Genomic DNA, 19,804 nt, shown 5'->3' on the forward strand with positions numbered 1-19,804 from the left:
GGATTCAATCAGGGAACGTCTCTTTTCTGACATGACCAAGATCCCTGAAAAGCTAGAAGAGGTTTTGGGTTTGCTTTCTGGCCAGCTGTCCGCCTACAAGGAAACCCTATTGATTACTTTTCAAAGGGGTCTTCTAATGTTGATAGGCAATTTTCCATAAACAGCACACAGGGATTATGGCCATATGACTCCCATTAGGGTCAAGAGAGGTCACAGAGGAACTCTTCAAGTATTCTTTTAAAAATATTATCCTCTTACATGTGCTTTCATATTTTACCACTAATTTAACAAAGAGTGTCATGGGATGTGCCCTTCACCCATGTGAGTTTCTGCAGCCCCCGTTAATGCTGAAAGCCTGCAAGTAGTTGCTCCAATCTATCTCAGGGAAAACACTCTAGTACATTTTTCAGTGTGAGCGTTTTTCTCACAAGGGTGTAACTACAGCTGTCCTAAAGTGATCTTTTCTTGAAGTAATGCGATATTGGAGACTGGCAAAGAGAGGCCCAAGAGCAGATTCTGGTCCCTGTAGATTCTGATACCATGTACCTCACTTAGCTGCCTCCAGTGCCTGCCAACAACCTGATAGGCAAATTTTGAATGTGCCAGGAAGTTTTCTGCACCACTGCAGAAGACTCTAGGGGGCACTCTCACTAGCTGAGGCAGTGGCACCAGCCAGGTCAAAAGCAGTGTGATAGAGCCACACACTGCTTCTATCCTAGCCAGCTGCTGCACATAAAGTGAGAAGTGTGCCCTAGACTCTTCTATAGCATACTATACTTCTGGCCAGTTGTCTGAGAGGGATGGGATGAGTGAGCGGCTGAAGAAGACCTTTCCCAAAAGGCAGGACTGGAGAGGAAGGATGGACCTGGCCCTCCACTTCCTACCACCAGTCAGAGTGGCTAACAGCCAGAACTAGCTTTACTCAGACATTTTTTTTTTTCCCATGAGGAGCGACTGAACACACCTCACATCATCTCAGAATCAACACTGCCCCTTCAGGAAAACCTCTAAAAATGGTATATGCACAAAGCATCCATACTTTGCCACTACAGAGCATACAGTAGAGTCAACACAATACACACAACGTATATATACACATGCCATCCTTCAGTGATCATCTTATTAAGAACTTATTAAGTGATCATCTTATTAAGATCATCTGACTCCCACTTCCGGGAAAGTAAAATTGTTTCCTTATTCATTCTCATGACCATCCTGATGAGAAAGTGAGGCACCATTAATTCAACACTTCTGTATCCAACACTTACTGAAGCTTTTCTCATGATCTGTGAGAAGAGCTTCTGTTGGGTCTGCAGGGAGAGCGGGCTTAACCCACTCTCCCCACAGACAATCAAAGGGCAGCCCTGGGGCAGCCGGATTGGCCGCCCACACTACTGCCAGCTCTGTCATGGAGCTGGCAGGAGCTGCAGGGATTGGGGGCCACGTAGCCTCCAGAAGTCCTAGGATGCCCCACGCAAGTGCGCGGGGCATCCTGGAGAGACCCCCCAAGCCTGGGAAGCTGACTGCAGCCTCCCAGTCAGGGGTCTACTCATGTGGCGCCACGAGCCATGGCGATACACAAGCAAAGAAATTAGGTTAAAGGAGCGCTCGCTCCATTAATCTCATTTAAGGAGACAGGCTAGACAGGTGGACAGACAGGGGGCTAGACAGGCTAGCCACCTTAGGAGCACCGGGCTCGCCTGTGAGCCCCATGGTTCCCACGATCAACGGAAAGCGGGCTAAGTAGCCCGCTTTCCGTCAATCGTGGGAACAGCCTCAGAGGCTAACACTCCTGTAGAGATGTGTGAGCCAGCCGTGAGACTGGTTTGGTTTGAATCTGGATCAGATTCGAACCAACCCATTCCAGACTCAGGCTCGGGCTTGGCCGAACCAGGTTGAACCGGCTTGCAGGCTGGCTCAGGAAGTATACGCCTTTACAAGTATAGCCCCAAGCCAGTTTTTTGAACCGGGAGTCAGTCCAGTTCGAACTCGGATCGCTCGATCGAGGCCGGCTTGAAGCGAGCCAACTCGCACATCCCTACACTCCTGCTACTCAGTTTACACATTCTATAAACTTCTGCAGCTTTAAACATCTGCATGAAGAGACACAAAATCAATGCAAGTGCAGAATCATTACAAAGCCCATTCCCTTACTTGTCTCACAACACGAATGCAGGGGCAAGCAAAACATTTACAGGGGAGAATTGGCAAACTGGATAAGAGTCTTAACCAATGTCCTCACTTACCATTTCTCACAAGACAATGCCCCTCCCCCAGGCAGTTTTAGCATGTTAAAGACAGCAAGCCTGTTTTAGTCTGTTTAGACAGCAAGCCTTGCCCGTAGGCTTCTTGGAGGCATCTGTGTGGAACAAGCAGAGTCCATCCTGGTTTGTATTTGCATGAGTGGCTACATGCGACTACTGTCTGCTGTAAGATATTCATCCTAGGGGATGGGGCTGTAGCTCAGTGGTAGAGCATCTGCTTTGAATGCAAAAGGTTCCAGGTTCGCTCCCACACATCTCCAGGTAGGACTGGGAGAGAGAGACTCTTGTCTGAAACTTTGGAGAGCCACTGCCAGTCATTGACGGAGATGTACCAAAGGCCTGACTTGTTATAAGGCAGCTTCCTATGTCCCTAATGCAGGAGTAGTATGGAGTTCCACGCTTAGAGAAGACAGCAATTACTGAGAGGCATTACATGAGACTGAAAATTTGTTCCATAGACTCACATACAGACAAGTGACCCACCAGCATCCCACAAGAAATTCAACACATTTTCTGTCTGACTGGGATTGCAATAAAGCTTTTATGAAGTACCTGGCAGGCCACAACACATGGCAGTGGGCTACCTTCAGCTGGGAGGTGGTGACAAATTGTGCAGCCTCGTGTGTGCAAATTATATACAGAAGCAAAGTAATGACCCATTCAGATTAGCATGGGCAGAGACCAAAGAGTAGTTAAACCTGTCTGTAAAGATATATATAAACACACACTATATTAAATTCATCTTTAATAAATGAAGTGGTTTTTTAGCAGATGCCCTTAAAATGAAGCTTTGTGTACAATGTAGATGTGTGATCCCATTTACATAGAATGACATATTCAGCTTGTTCATAGGAACACAGGAAGCTGCCATATACTGAGTTGGACCATTGGTCTATCAAGCTCAGTATTGTCTTCACAGACTGGCAGCGGCTTCTCCAAGGTTGCAGGCAGGAATCTCTCTTAGCCCTATCTTGGAGAAGCCAGGGAGGGAACCTGAAACCTTCTGCTCTTCCCAGAGCGGCTCCATCACCTGAGGGGAATATCCTACAGTGCTCATACTTCTAGTCTCCCATTCATATGCAACCAGGGTGGACCCTGCTTAGCTAAGGAGGCAAGTCATGCTTGCTACCACAAGACCAGCTCTCCTCAACAGGGTCCAGATGAGCATTATGGTGCAGACAGGGATGCACATCTTCATTGGTTGCCATAAAAACACCTGCTTTTATATGTGGATTTGAGGGAGAATTGGCAGGTGAAGCACCTTTGCTTCCTACAGTTTCTCCCTGCAAATTTCCTCTGCCCCCATATCGACTTTATTATTGGAAACATGGTTCTACCAGTAGGAACATGCATTTGCTGAGCTAATGTGCTTTTCTGCCCCAACTTCCTCCAGTCAAATGAACCTAGAGGGGTGTTATTTATTAAACGTACTTGAGAAAACAACTTCCTACTAGATCATAACACTCCATTAAAGTGAGCTGAAAAAAATTAAAAGAATAGTGAGATACATCAACTGCAACCCATAAGTAGAAAACTAAATTAACTGAGAAGCTAGCAGGCTCTATCAACTCACAAGACCCTGAAGGACCATACTGTTTTAAAAGCTGAACTCTTGTCTTGACTGATTTAGAAGGGTTTAAAAGTTTTGCACATACATCCAAACCCTCTCTTTTCTTACCTGATATGCATACCCACAGTCATTCTAAAGGTACTTGCTCAAAATCACTTCATGCAGACTAATTACCCCTAACCACCTAATGGTGCAGTGGGAAAGTGACTTGATTAGCAAGTCAGAGGTTGCAGGTTCGAATCCCCACTGGTGTGTTTCCCAGACTATACTGACTATGCTGACAGACTGTGGGAAACACCTATATCGGGCAGCAGTGATACAGAAAGGTGCTGAAAGGCATCATATCATACTGCACAGGAGGAGGCAATGGCAAACCCCTCCTGTATTCTATCAAAGACAACCACATGGCTCTTTGGGTGCCAGGAGTCGACACCGATGGCACACTTTACCCCACTGTATTCCAAAACAGGACTGGAAAAGGATGGATTTGTTTGACTTTTCAATCAATGGAGGAAAAATCCTAGGTCCACAAGATTTGATACTGCATCTTAGGAACCTGACATTTCCCCCCATTTGTGCAGGGCTAAAATTCAGTGCTGACATCTGAAAAATGGACTCTGCCACAAAGGTGTAATCTTGTGCATGGGGCACTACATACACTATCTGCTTATGTGCTCTCAGCTAATACCCAATCTCCTGCTCTCCCTGCTTGTAGATACATCCTTGCACTCAATTTATCTCATTCAGATCCCCTCCTATTTCTGAGGGGAATAAAAAAATATTTTTTCATCTCCCTTCTATTTATTTACTCCAATTACTCCTTAGAGAAGGAATTGTGAGCCTTGCTAATAAGGCTACATACATTACTAAACACTAACATGATTTATTGGCTAGCCTGTCCATACATATCTGTAGGGATGTGCAGAACATTCCGAGCTCGAAATGGGCCATTTCACGTTTGAAACAGAACACCCTTCAAATGAAGCGCCTGTTTGGAGTTCAGAATGGAACAACCCTGTTCTGAGTCAGAATATTCAGGTGTTCTGAGCACCATTTTGAAGGACTGTTTTTCCCTTGCTGACTGGTTTTGGCACTGATTTCCAATTGGCATGTGATCTCCTTGCTTCTTGGTTGGCTTATTATCATACAAACCAACTTGATTTGTATTGTAGCAAGCCAATCAAGAAGGAAGGATATTGCAAGCCAATTGGAAGCCAGTGCCGAAACCAGTCAGCAAGGGGAAAACAGGCCTCCAAAATGGCACTCAGACAGGGGCGTAACGATAGGGGGGGCAGGGGGGGCACGTGCCCCAGGCGCCACTTGGCAGGGGGCGCCAAAAAGTGCTCCCACTGATCCCCTTCCTTTTCCGATTTTTTTTTTTTTTTTTGCAAAAAAAATTTTTTTTGGTAAAAAATTTTGAGTCCGGGTCGGCGGCGGCGCCCCTCCCCCCCCCTCGGCGCAGGCGCGACTTGCAGTCATGAGATCTTTCTGGGCGGGGCGCTACATCCCTTGTGTATCTGCCTAAGGACAGGCCTGTTTGGGTTAGGCTAGGTTACTAACAGACTCGCCGTTCTTCCTTTGACCAAACTAGTAAGGCGTTCTCATTTGAAACTGGGCTGCTAATGCTAGTGCACGGCAGTTCCGCTGGAAAGTGCTTGCTGGGGTAGCCAGGCAGAGGCAGACTGAAGGCTTCTTGGGAGGCATGTCGGGAACCTGGCCAGTGGCGGCGGCTGCAGCAGCAGCGACGGCACGGCAGCCTCCAACGACCGCGCCCCTCACCCGCTGCCACGGCTGGAGGCTGCAGCAGACTGAAGCGGCTGCGGAGCGAGCCGGGCGGCAACCGGGTGACGGTGGTGCTGGGCGTGCAGTGGAGGGACGAAGGCAAAGGCAAGGTGGTGGACCTCCCCTGGCCACTGAGGCCGACCTCGTCTGCAGGTGCCAGGTGGGTGCGGCCGGCCGGCAGCGCAGCGCTCCCTCCCTCCCTCGGCTGCCCACAACGGGCTTGCCAACGTCTCAGGCGGCTCCTGCGGCTGTGCTTTAAAATCAGCAGCCCGGCTTGCAGCAGTCGGCGCGCGCGGCTTCTCTCTGGATGGAGACTTGGAGTCTCTGCGCCACCCGCTGTTAACTGCTACGGACCAAGGCTGGCTGTGTGTGTGTGGGTGTGAAGGCAAGGGGACAGTTGGCAACCCTGGGCTCCTTTCCCCGTCACACACAGCTCGTCCTGTCCTCCCACTTGCTGAATTTGTCTTAACGAATGTTTTATTTTGTTGTAAACCGCCCAGAGACGTAAGTTTTGGGCGGTATAGAAATGTTTTAATAAATAAATAAATAAATATTTACTTGGTGTTTCTTGAGGAAATGCCCTGACTGACTTCGAACAAAATCACCTTGCACTGAGAGGGCCGTTTTGTCTCAAACCAGCTAACCAAGAGGCGGATCTCCGCCTCCCTCAGCTTGCCGCCGGCTCTGTGTTGTTGATTCCGAGGCACTGAGAGCCTGCTGCTATGGGGGTGCCGCTTCCTTAGCAAACGCTGTTGTTGCGGGGAGGAGACAGGGAAGGGTCAGCCACGACAGTCGACGAGAAGAACGATTGGGAAAGGGGGTGGTAGAGCGCTCCTAACTCGTCAAAGTAGCGCTGGGTCACCAACAGCAGGGCAGGTGCTGGTCCCTAGTGGAAGCGTTGCCAGTGCCGGTGCTGAGTTGCCTTTTCTCTGACTCCTTGATTGGCAGTTATGGCAGGCACTGGTTGATCTGCGATTCCTCTGCTGTGTGAAACAGCGTCTTGTGTTATGGGTGCAACCTAGGAACAGTATTTCAAGAAATGACAACAGCTGGGTTGGTAAATAGCAAATAGCTGGTCAAAATTCTTCAGTAAATATGGCTGGCTGGTCCTGGAGCACATCCAGTGAAATATATCCCTGTTCCCTTGTGACTTCAGTTGGCCTTTCTTACAAGATACAAAGGGAATCGCATGAACTGTGTTCCTGTGAAACAAGACTAAATGCAGATAAAGAGAGAGGCAGAGCCAGCTCTGAAGACGAGGGCTCTCTAAAAAAGGAAAAGGCTGCCCCGCACCTCCTCTTCCTTCTCCGGAGCTAGTTAGGGATCCTCTCCAAATGCCTCCCTTTCTCCCTGCTCTTCCCCACCCCGCGCCAGCCCCAGTTCTCAGGGAAGACGAGGGCTCTCTAAAAAAGGAAAAGGCTGCCCTGCAACTCCTCTTCCTTCTCTAGAGCCTTTGAAGTGACTCTAGCTGGTGTCAAGGGGCACAGAGTGCACATGAAGCACCCCCTCTTTTTTGCACCCTAGAGTTGAAAACAGGCAGGAGAAAAAAGAAAAACCAATGGGTTGGAATAGCCTGCCAGGAATTAACCCCTTTGAGGGACCCCAGTTCTGCCAGTCGTTGCGACAGGAGGAGGCAGAGGCCAGAATTCCTTTCGTCCTGGAAAAAAGAATAGAGGAATAAAACAAGGACTCCTAGGCTAATGAGGAAGAGGGCATTAAAAAGACTAAATATGGTGGAATAGAATTTGGGGGCTGTGGTCCTTTGCTTTGCTATCTTAATATGTGTGTGCATGTGTATTATGTGTGTTGGGAGAATTTCTATAAGAACATCAAAGATACGTTCTGTCTGGTGGTGTTTGGTTCTTGGACACTCACAGGCAGGGCATGAAAACCACAGCTCTACCACTATACCTGGTGTTCAGATATACTACCTTTCTACATGGAGGTTCCCCTAAACTACTGTGGTTAAGAACTGCTGTCGCTAGACCTCTCTGTCTCCCTGAATTCTCCTAATCTCATTTTAAACCCATCTAAAACCAAGTGTCAAATCTTGTGGCAGTGAATTTTGTAAGATAATTGCAGGTTGTAAGAAGCATTACTTTTATACTGGCTGTGTAGAAATATCAACCCCCTTAAGGACTGACTGATCCGGGTGTTTTTAGCATGCAGGGTTTAAAAATCTATTTGGGCTGGAATCCATCTGCAAAACAGATGTAAAACCTTCATTGCCCAAAATGTACACTCAGTGTATCTTTTGCACTAAGCATATTCATACATGACACACAACATTCATGAGAGAGGCTCAGCACATTACAAGTGTAAACAGAAGGAGTTGCAGATGTCTTCCAGTCTCACCAGTTGCATGCTCTGATCTAGTGCTATTTGCATGGAAAACGTGCGTGTTTTTACAGCTTTATGTGATTGCTATTGTACTGATGGGGGGGGGGCGCAATTTCAGTGCTTGCCCTGGGCGCCGTTTTCCCTAGTTACACCTCTGCACTCAGAACTTCCCGAATATGTTCCGTCAGAACAACCAGCTCAACCAGTTGTTCCGATGGAACGTTCTGGGCATTTGCATTCTGTTTTGAGCTTGAAACAGAACACAAATCTTGTTCTGTGCACATCCCTACATATCTGTGTTAGTCATTTGTGATCTAGGAGAAACAGAAGTTTGGAACGGTGCCCTAAATCATCATTTGGACCCAATTCTTACTTGCCACAAGTAAGTGGCTATTTACAAACACTGGATGCAAAATAAGATGCTCTGATGACAATATCTGTTTTTGACTTTTAAATTGTTTTAAGTTTTATGTATGTTTTAACTTTTTTTAATGTTATTATTAACAGCCCAGAGATGAAAGTTTGGAGCAGTGTACAAATTTGATAAATAAATAAAAATAAAATAAATATCTATGGTAGATCAAAATAGTGCAATATAATTTACCTAAGAACTTCGTGCGGGTGCAGCCAATCAATACTTCACTTTCTGAATTCTATATTGGAAAACCTTGGAAAAGCCACTGCGTCTGTGAAGACAATACTGAGCTAGATAGACCTGAGCTGTTAGCCTTCAGGAGAGCCCTTAAAACGTATTTGTTTGGCCTGGCTTTCCAGGGTTTTTAAATTTTAACCCTATTTTGGGGCTTTTAATTACTGTAAACTGTTTAATCCTATTTTAAAATGTTTTTATATTGTTAATTGCTATATTGTTTTTAATTTGTTTTAGTTTTTATTGTTTTAGTGGCTTGTTTTAATTGTAAACCGCCCTGAGCCATTTTGGAAGGGAGGTATATAAATCAAATAAATCAAGTAAATAAATAAATAAAAATAAAATACATACATACAGCTGCCAATTGCGAACAGTATGTGAATATTTACATGTTTCAGTTTAAGTGCATGCACTTTAAATAGTCCAAGTTTAGAATGCAGAAGTGTGGATTGGCCCAGAGGGACAAGCAGTAACTGCGCTTATCCCTTGGACCATCCTGGCTCAACTGCAATGGTACCGGTGACTGAAGAGGCAGATTTGCACTTTTCATGTGTATTTAAATAGCCATATGCGTAAATGTATGGAAACAGTGGTGAGGAAAGGATCAGATCCTACTTTTGCCTTGCGTGGATACTGCAAGAAACCTATCATTCCCAACTGACAACACTGGGCATTATATTACCATTTAAATTTGGGTACATTTTTTGCACCCAAACTCAAAAAAATAGGGCACTGATAAAACCAGGGTCAGTAATAGAAATGAGATAAAGTCCTACCAGCTTCCTTTCCATTATTTAACAATTGACTGAAGTGAGACAACAAGGGAATGATCCAAGATAGCCAGGAACTAATTGAACTTTTCAGAAACATAGCAAGGCTGGAAAGGGCCCTGGGACAAAAAGTGAAAATGGGCCTCCGCTCCCCTACTTTCTCTAAGAGAGGACAGGGAGAGAGCAAAGAGCAAGCTTTTGCTACGCTGGCAGGTCCCTACACCCTCAGAGGTCCAGGGACATTACACCACCCCCTTGTTCAATTATACCTCCGCCCCTGGTATCCATTTCACACATTCAATTCAAAGCTACAATCATCATATGTGAGGATTCATACAGATACCAAACATAAGGTATATCCAAACTACAAACTTAAGTCAGTATTATACCAGTCATGGGCATGGCTTCCCCCAAAGAAATCTATCTTTCTTGTCATTTTTGACAAATTGCAATTGTCATTTGGTGAGTGCTAAGAACTTTGTTAGAGGTTTCTAGCTTCCCTCACAGAATAACAGTGCCCAGGGCTCCCGAGGAATAGGAGGTGACTGTTAAACCAAATTAAGTCTACATACACCCATAGATATTCCTGTCTACTACTAAGGCCTGTCTTCTAGTACTGAGAGAAGCTGGATTCGAAGAAGAAAAGCGTGGTTTTAAGAGTGGGAGGAAGAAACATCAATACCCTGTGCTACGCTGATGGCATCACTCTGAGAGCTGAGAATGCGGATGATCTGCAAGCTCTAGTAATGAAAATCAGACAACACAGTGAAAAAATGGGACTACAACTAAATGCAAAGAAGACTAAACTAATGACAACGGGTACAGCAACCAGCCTCAGAACTGATAATGAAGACACTGAAGTGGTGGATAGTTTCCGCCTTTTAGGATCAACCATCAACTGTAAAGGATCCAGCAGTCAAGAAATATGCTGCAGACTAGCACTTGGTAGGGTTGCAATGAAGGCCTTAGAAAGGATATTTAGATGCCGTGCCACGTCTATACCCACAAAGATTAGAATTGTTCGAACAATGGTTTTCTCCGTGACACTTTATGGATGCAAAAGCTGGACTTTGAAGAAGCAAGATAGAAAAGGTATTGACGCTTTTGAACTTTGGTGCTGGAGAAGACTTTTGAGGATACCATGGGCAGCCAGGAAAACAAATGGATCATAGAACAAATCAATCCAGAATTTTCACTTCAGGCACAAATTACCAGACTCAAACTATCATACCTTGGACACATTATGCAAAGATCCAGCTCCCTTGAGAAATCCATAATGCTGGGAAAAGTTGAAGGAAAGAGAAGAAGAGGATGACCAGCAGCAAGGTGGATGGACTTGATTACGACAACAATGAATGCACCACTGAGACACCTTCAAGGCCAAGTTGAAGACCAATCATCCTGGAGAGAATCTATCTATGTGGTTGCTAAGAGTCGACACCAGCTTGGCAGCACTTAATCAGTCAATCACAACAGGTCTGCCAGGAAGCAGTCACTTGGGAAAATACATGTTTTATTTTATCATTATTGCTAGAATAGAAAGTGAAGGAATGCTTGACAAAGGTTTTGTAAGATTGTATAAAACAGATATGTGACACATTCATGCCACAGATACCCATCATAACTACAAGACCTGAAGGTCATCTGGTGGCGACTTGGAATTGGGCCTTCTCTGGTGTCACCCCTACGTTGTGGAACATGCTCCCCATAGATATAAGAGGATTATCTTCCTTGGAGGCCTACAGCAGAGCCCTTAAGCCCATCTTTTTAGTCTGGCTTTTAATGATATCTAGTTTTAATGTTAATGAGTTTTAATCAGGTTTAAATGTCTTTCAGTGGTAATTGTTTTATTATGTGTTTTTGGTTTTAATGTAAACTGCCCTGAGCCACTTTAGGAAGGGCAGTATATAAATTGGATGCATGAATGAATGAATGAATGAATGTAATAGGTCACACTCTGGGATTTTATTCTTCTAGAGGCTCGCATGATTTGCTGGGAATATCTGAATTCAGAAAATAATATCTTTCAGTGTATATTTTCAGTACTCCTTCATGGGATTCCTAGGAGCTAGCATGCCATGGCTGAGGAAGATTGCTTTCCCACCATAATCTATTCTACTTTGACTCTCTTGTTCTGATTTTTCCACATTTTTGGCAGTCGTAACAAATCCAACAAGGCTTCCAAGGCCTGGCTCTTCCCAAGACAAGAACAAAGGCAGCTTTATGAGTTTGTATTATATCCTAATTCTTGGGTTCTCCACTGGTTTTGAAGCCTCTTTCCTTTTAGTTTTCCTTTGCAGTACAATAAACTTACACTACACACAACACTTCATTGCTGCCTTTTCTGTTTGTGACTAAAGGAATTTAATAGCTACTATAATTTATATCTGGAGAACTGAAGGAAGCCATATTTATAGTGGGACAATTAATATACAAGGCGTTTTATTACCCTTCCATTACTGTTATAGCAACTTAAGCTTTCTTCAATGCAAACAAAAGGAGAGCTGTCACCATTAATTTTTCCTTTGTGAATCTAATGAATATTAAAGAGTATGGAGAAGAAAATGTTAGTCACATGCTTCTCAGTTTTTTGTTTGTTTTTTAAGGGAACAGGGCATCCAAATCTTCTGTTTGGCTTTGAGAATCACAGTGGTGCTTCTGCACAGTTAAGCTCGGTGCCCTAGACATATTCAGGGAAATACAGGAGCTTTTTGAAGTATCCATAAATTCTTTTGACAGCTCTAACTTAATTATCTCATTTACAGTTTTACTCCCTTTTTGCTTCTCAAATATATGAAGCTTCAAGTGGTTGGGGAGTGGGGAGAGATATCATTCAACTTTCTGGAGTATAAAATCAAAACGTGGTGATTCATGCTAAACCGCAAACAAAATCTGATATTCACCATACTTTACATTAGTTGTTCCATGGCTATGGAAGGATCTCCTCTCAGGAGGTGCATAGGAGGATGCAGTAATGGACCCTCAGGATGATGCAGTAATGGACAAGATGAGGGTGAATAAGCTGAGACTAAAACCAGACAAGACATAAAGTACTGTTGGTCGGTGGTTCCTCTGCCTGGGTGAATGATGTCCTGCCTGTTCTAGATGGGGTTGCATTGTCCCCTGGAGGACCAGGTTTGTAGCTTGGGGATGCTCATTGGTCCAGCACTGACTCTAGAGGCTCAAGTGACCTTTGTAGCTCAGAGTGCCTTTAATCAGCTTTGGTTGATATGCCAGCTGCAAGCTTACCTGGACAGAGATAGTTTGGTCACAGTTACTCATGCTCTGATAACCTCTCACTTAGATTACTGCAATGTGTTATACGTGGGGCTGCCTTTGAAAACAGTACAGAAACTGCAGCTGCTACAAAATAGGGCTGCAAGCAGGGGCATAACTATAATAGGGCAAGGGGAGACAGTTGTCTGGGGGCCCACTGCTTTGGGGGGGGGCAGGGGCAAGTCACATGACTGACTCCCCCAGCTACCAGAACAGCATGTCTTTCTCTAGTACCATTAAATGACTTGCATTGTCCACAATTTACAAAACCTTTAAAAAAATAATTTAGGATGATGTTCTATTGTGGCACATGGGATATAAATAAAAATATAAATTTTACTCTGCTTTTTGTTACCACTATTCAGCCTCATTTAAGATTTCTTTACTTCATGAGCTGAGCTTCAGTGAGAGGGGGCCCATTTTAAAATCTTGTCTCTGGGCCCACTCCAACCTTGCTACACCCCAGGCTGCAAGATTAAGGGACTGGATGTTTTCAGCTTATTAAACCAGTGCTTCATCAGCTGCACTGGCTCCCAGTCCATTTCCGGGCCCAGTTCAAAGTCTGGTTTTAACCTCTAAAGCCTTAATGGCTTGAGACCAGGTTACCTGAGAGCGTCTTGCCCCATATGTCCCAACCTGGACTTTAAGATCTCCTTTGGAGACCCTCCTCCAGTTGCCCCTGCCAAACAAGGTGAGGTGGGTGGCTACTAGTGAGAGGGCCTTTTCAGTGGTTGCACCCTGTTAATGGAATAGCCTCCCCAATGAGAGGAGGCTATTCACCACTATGTTCTTTTAGATGCCAGGTAAAGACCTTTTTGTTCACGCAAAAGTGAAGAGTGAACACCTTTAAATTTTGATTTTCAAATTTTATTTTTAACTAATTTTAAAAGAGTTGTAAAATTGTTTTGTATTGCATTTTATATTCCCCCCACCTTTTTGGTCTGTGTTATGTTTTTTAATTTAATGTTTTAATGTTGTGTTGTGAGCCACCCAGAGAACGATTTGTTATGGAGCAGCTAACGTTTATTATTATTATTATAGTTCTCTCTTCCTGCCAGCTTTTTAAGAAAAATGGCAAGATACATCTTTTCCATTTGGCCTTTGACACAACTGGCTAGTCTGGAACACAGTTAAGGGCTGAGGTTCTGTCTTTGTTTTTATATTGTGTTTCAATCTATTTTAACAATTCTGTAATTTGTCAGGTCTTGACAAATTTACTTTGGATCTAGGATCCAGGCCAAAGATTTAGGAGCCAGACAACAGATACTTGACAAAATTACTGGACTCACTGACGGACACTGTGGAGTGGGAAGGTAAATGAACTTCTCTTTATCCCCTTTAAAAGTAGAACAGAAACGGGGCTACTTGGAGAAAATACAGATTTTATTTTAAAACAATAAGTTCTAGTAAGAACTAATCTGCCTACTTTCCTCTCACTATAATCTTAATTAATAATTACTAGCATTCATGTGTCCATCACCTTGAATTGGGTTGGATGACATAATCACAAACTATGTCATTGAGTTGTCCCTAGGTGTCCCTACAGCTGTACTTAATTTGGTGCAAATCTGTTTCTCACTTGTGCCTCAAACGTCACCATCTTGAATTGGGGTGGGTGACATCATTACAAATTAAGCCGTTAAGATGTCCCTACAACTGTACCAAACTGAGTTCACATCGGTTCAATTTGCGCCTCAAATGTTCATGCATCTGTTATCTTGAATTGGGGTAGATGACATCTTACAAACTACACCACTGAGGTGCCTCTTATGTGCCAACAGCTGTAGCAAATTTGGTTCAAATCAGTCAGGCAGTTCACGAGTTACCCCTCAAACTGGCACCTCAAACATTCATGAGTCCACCTTCTTGAATCCAGGCGGATGACATCATCACAAACTACCTACAATGGTACCAAATCAATCCCAGCATTGCAATAGGGACATGGAAAGAAAGAGAGGGAGAGCTGGGTGATCGCATCTTGGAAAGGCAGCATAGAAAAGTTTTTAATTTTAAAAAAACCAAATTTGACACAAAATGTTCCACATGCAAGCATCAAATGGCTTAGGACTTGGTAACCTGAGAGAGTCACCATTCAGTGCTATTCACCATTCTGAATTACCATTCAGCACGATTCCCACTGCACATTAAGGTCATCAAAAGAGGTCGATCTATGGCTGCTGCCAGCTTATCTGGCAGCGACTCAGGGTCGTGACTTCTCTGTAACTGCTCCTAGGCTGTGGAATGTGCTCGCTATAGATATCTGAGGCTTAAGAGCTTTACCAGTTTTTTAAAGAATCATACAACACAACTTTTTAGCCTGGACTTCAGGGATTTTTAAATTGTTTTAAATGGTTTTAATTTTTAGTTGTTTTAATGGATTATTTGTCTTGTTTTTATCTGTTTTTATTTATATGAAGAGCCATCTGGGTGAGACGGTATAAAAAATTAAATAAATAAGATATTTAGTAAGATCTACAGGGCATACATAAATATATGAACATCAGCAAACATTGTCCACTCGTGAACTAGGAGGAGTGCAGAACCGGCTCAATTTGAACTGGGTTTGATTCAAACCAGGCTGGTTCAACTGCGAACCTGTCAGCAATCTGGCCACCCAGAAGGGAAGTCCAGGAAGATAGTCCACAATACAAACTGGGTGCAGAAACGAAACACGGCTCAGAATAGTTCTTTATATCGGGCTCGGGCTGAAAGCTGTCGACACGAGGGTTTACAAATGTTGTCTTCCATCAGCTAACAGAAAGCTGCTGATGTGCTTTATAGTCCAAGCTGATAACTCTCAGCTGGCAGGGATTCAAGGCTTATCAGCCCTCTGCAAGAGGCGTTTATTCCTCCTGATAGTTTCCAGCTGTGCTCTCCACCTTGTGACACGCCGTTGCTGTGGAGTCAGTGGGGGTTGCCTGCACAGCGCATCTTCTAGTCTGTCTGTCGCTGTCTCTGCTGCCTCAGACTGCTGTTCCTGCTCTGAAACATCAGCCAGACCTTCCTCAGCCGTCTATTGGGAACTGACAGCTGGGATCTGCCCCTCAGGCACTCCTGCATCGGCTGAAAGGCTGTCAGCTTCCCCTTCCTCCTCACTATCTGAGATCAAGGGTGTGACAGAACCGGACCGGCCTCAAAAAGAGGCGGCCAGTCCACATTCAAACCTGACCAAGCCAGGTTCAAATGGAACCGGTTCGAATGTCTATGGCAGCTGCCATTTTCTCTGGTGTGTTTACAAGTTTTCTCCCTTGCTGATTCGTTTTCTGCCACTGCCTTTCTGCCCTTGTCTGATTGGTTTTCTGCCACTGGCTAACAACCCTCTTTCTCCTGGTTGGCTTATTATTGTTCAAATCAGAATGTTGTCAAGGATTCAGGTACATATGTGCTAGGACTGGGCAGCAGAGCTAGGAGGGGGCCCACCCCCCCTAAAAGCGCTTCCCCCAACAGAGCCAGGGCTTTAATTTAAATCACCCATGGCCTCCAGGAGGGTGCTGACCAAAGCTAGGACCAGAATGGCAGGAGGCAGAGGGAGGGGTGATAATGCTGGTTGAGGTGGTGGGCGAGAGGGGCAGCTGCCCACTCCCCATGTCTTAGGCCCCACCGATGTGCTTGTGCACAGGCTCTCTGGAGGAGCCTAGCCCCGTAGTACACCCGCCTGTGGTGGCTGAGGTAGAAGTAGGGGGAGGCCTCCCCTGTCAGGGAAGAAGCTCTTCCTGTGGCAGCAGAGGAGGTGTGGTCAGGTGCTAGCCCAGCAGCCAGATTACTCTTTCCATCTTCTCTCCCACTAATCTCCCTTCTCAGTGAGACCCTCGCCCAGTCTGAGGAGGAGCAGGAGGAAGTCAGTCCTGTTCCTGGACCTTCTCAGCCCCCGATGGAAGGTGTTGAACCCCCACCACAGGAACCAGCAGCCCCAGTAGTAGTAGCAGCAGCAGCATCACCAAAACGGTCCAGGAATGGCAGCAGCACCATGTGGGAACTTTGAGCGCTGCCAAGATGAGCCTACAGATGCTGTCTGCACCCACTGCAGGGCACAGGTCAGCAGGGTTAAGGACGCTAAGCACCTTGAGAAGTCATCGATGTGGAGGCACCTTGAACGGCATCATCTGGGCATCCTTGCTCGTGGCAGCACTAGACCACCTGGTGTACCCTCGACTAGCAGCGGCAAGGCACATGCTTCTGATCTCAAGAAGGGGACGTTGCAATGGCACAATGGGTTTGGTCGGTGGGCAAGTTGTCTGGTCACCCAGAGTCATGTCTCATTACCTAGGCCATTGGAGAGATGATGGCTCTGGGCAACCAGCCATTCCAGATGGTGGAGAATGCCATCCTCTGACAGCTGTTCCAGCTGCTTGCCCCCAACTACCAGATCCCCTCATGCACCACCTTCAGGAGGCGGAAGATGCCCTGGGCATGGAGGGAGGTTGTGTAGGGGCTGCTGGAATCAGCAAGGCCCGATACCAGTCTGCACTTCACTACGGATCTGTGGACCTGCTGTAGTGTGTTGCAGGATGCAGGCCGCTTTCCTGTCCCTCATGGTGCACTGGCAGAGGCAAGAGAGAGAGGGAATATCACCTGCTGCTGGCGGCATGGTCAGCCCAGCCCAGGTGGGCTGTGCTACCAATGGAGCTGCTGGACACAGATCAGTTGGTGGTCATCGGACGCCAGGTGGAAGAATGGCTGTCCAGGCAGCTAAATCTTTGTCGAAATTTCCTGGTCACCGACAATGGTGCCAAGATGATAAGGGCAGTCTGCCAGTTGCAGTTTATGTCCACACATTGTATGGCACACACTCTGCACTTGGTTGTGACTGATGCGCTTGGCCTTATGGAAGCTAGGGCCAGGGAACGCCAGCAAAAGTTTGGCCACCCAGACAGCCATTCCTCCACCAGGAATTTTACATTTATATCCTACAACCCCATCAGAATGCAGAAATGGCTGGGCAGGGAGATCTGAAATTTTGTTTCAAATACATCAGCCCAGTCATTGATTTTAATGATTTCTGGATGTGACATTTTTTGCCGCAATCCTTGGATTAAAAAAATTGTTAAAAGCCAATGGCTGGACCAATTTACCTGAAGGTCCTGCCATCCTCCATTATTTGTGTGCCAAATTTCAGAGCTCTCTGCCCAGCCATTACCATGCTCTGAATTTTATTTATTCCCTCCCCCCACCCCAACCACCATAGACCTTTTGGTTTTAAAAGGTGTCCTTGTGCACCCACTCTGGTTCAAAAGATTTCTCTCTTGTTTTCTTCATTTTGCAATACTGTGGGTATGCAAGGACACTTTATCAAACAAACAAACAAACAAACAGCTCAGCAAACAATAACCATGGCTGTGGCGGGTGGGGGGGAGAGATTGCTTCAACTTCAGAAAGCGGCTGTGGGCACCATTTTGTATTTCCACCACCATTTTATCTTTCAATTTTCCAATAATTTTAATGATATCTCTAGAGGGAATTCCAATAATTCCAATCTGATATAGGATTCCCTATATCAGATCGGAATTATTCCCAATATATCTGAATTATTGCTATCGGATATATCTGTTTGCACAGTACAGAGTGTGAAAGCTGCTATGGATTTTAGATCTGCCTGTGCGGTGTGCCTGTCTATTGTTCTAGCACACTGCTGGCAGTGCGCAAAAGCATCAGGGCGAAACAACAAAAAACTATTGCTCTGTAGACCAGAAATTGACTGCAGGGCACAGGAAACAAGTCTGCCTGGTGGTAGCAGATGAAGCTGACACTCCCCAAAGTCACTCTCAGAAAGGTGGCTACACCTCCACCTCTTGCTTTATCTGCTTTATCCACAGAGTCTCTCCACACAGCTCCACAAAAATGCTGGAGTATACCACACCACTGTTCTCAACAGTCCAGCAAAGTGCAACTTTTTAAAAGACACTTACGTTACGCATTAAGGGCCAGTCATCTTGTGGGAAAAAGCTGAATAATGTCACTGGCTGTATGCACAGCACCAAAGGCGCTGTAAATAACTCCCTCATAAGAACTCACTATATGGACACTGTAAGTGTTGTGAAGCAGAAATAAATAGCTTTTTGGAAAACCTTCTGGCCATCCTTACTAGAATTGCACAGAAAGAAACTGATCCTTAGCAGGGCCTCTGGAACTCTAAAAGGTCTGCCTCCTACTGGCCAGAATACTCCACTGACAGATGATGTATGGATTGGCTACACATGCAGTATTTAGTTTCAAAGAAGCCAGTGTTCACATATCGTATGAAACCACACTTACCAAGAGATTTTGAACACAATCATAACATTAGTTTGCCAAACATTCAATTCCCTCCCCCATTTTCTCCTTTTATCTTTCAAAAAAATGTTAGCTTCTAAATTCATCACTTAATGTATACTCTTAAAGAAATAGAGAAAGCAAATGTCTGGAAGAGTAAACAATGCTGTTGAACTTAAGATGGACTTAGAAAGATGCTGCCCATATTAATTCCGTTGCATAACAAAAGCACAAAGCACATATTATATAAATCTGTATAGTTATGGTTAGACAGATTGGGGCAATTGCTCTGGCTTGACATAGATTATAGAGGGTTTTTTTTAACAATACAAAGCATTGTAAGGCAGAAGCTGATTTTCTTTCAAGTTTACTTAGGAAATCAGAAAACAGCTAATTTATCCAAAATAAACAACCTAAGAGATAATATATTTATTCTGAATTTAGGAGATGGAGAACAGAGTCGTAGATGAAATAGATATTGCACCAGAAATGTGTTCACTGAACAAGGATATTGTTCATTCTTATTTAAACTGACCCATTATAATTCAGCATATTTAACTGAGAAAATGCTGAGCAAAAGGTTTTCTGCATATTCTTTAATATAACCAGAGTTTATGTTGCCAGAATTTTTTAATTTAAGAAAAACACAGCACCATGAAAGAATGTTAACCACCCTCAAAATCAATAAAAGGTTTTGGGCCACATAGTAAGATCCCTTGAGCGGGAGGTGCATTTTGTTCATCCGCTTTTATATTACATTAGTCCTTTCAAGAATGCAACTATGCCAAAGAATTAGCAAAAATATAGTTTTGTGTCACTGAACACCAAAACATTAGCAGCTTAGACATTTCAAGAGAGACCATGGGGAGGCTAAATATGTTGGCATCTTAAAAACTAAAAGATT

General features: G+C 44.7%; 1 protein-coding gene across 7 annotated transcripts in view; it reads right to left on the bottom strand.

Annotated features, from left to right (window-relative positions):
• RGL1 (ral guanine nucleotide dissociation stimulator like 1) overlaps nt 1–19,804 on the bottom strand; it is a 190,225-nt gene that overhangs the window by 76,036 nt on the left and 94,385 nt on the right. The window lies entirely within an intron of this gene.

This window comes from Hemicordylus capensis, chromosome 4 (genome assembly GCF_027244095.1).
Source record: "Hemicordylus capensis ecotype Gifberg chromosome 4, rHemCap1.1.pri, whole genome shotgun sequence".
In the NCBI taxonomy this organism is placed as follows: domain Eukaryota; kingdom Metazoa; phylum Chordata; class Lepidosauria; order Squamata; family Cordylidae; genus Hemicordylus; species Hemicordylus capensis.